This window comes from Cinclus cinclus, chromosome 11 (genome assembly GCF_963662255.1).
Source record: "Cinclus cinclus chromosome 11, bCinCin1.1, whole genome shotgun sequence".
In the NCBI taxonomy this organism is placed as follows: Eukaryota; Metazoa; Chordata; class Aves; order Passeriformes; family Cinclidae; genus Cinclus; species Cinclus cinclus.
Window position 1 is genome coordinate 18,894,779 of NC_085056.1, and position 384 is coordinate 18,895,162.

Below are 384 nucleotides of genomic sequence, written 5' to 3' on the forward strand. Positions count from 1 at the left end.
CATTCAGCACTCTGCATCCCGCATTCAGCACTCTGCATCCCGCACTCCGCATCCCGCACTCTGCACCCCGCATTCAGCACTCTGCATCCCGCACTCCGCATCCCGCACTCTGCATCCCGCACTCTGCACCCCGCATTCAGCACTCCGCATCCCGCACTCTGCACCCCGCATTCAGCACTCCGCATCCCGCACTCTGCACCCCGCATTCAGCACTCCGCATCCCGCACTCCGCATCCCGCACTCCGCATCCCGCACTCTGCATCCCGCATTCAGCACTCCGCATCCCGCACTCTGCACTCTGCATCCCGCATTCAGGATTCTGCATCCCGCACTCTGCATCCCACGTTCGGCGCTCCCCATCCCGCATCCCGCGCTCCGCACCTC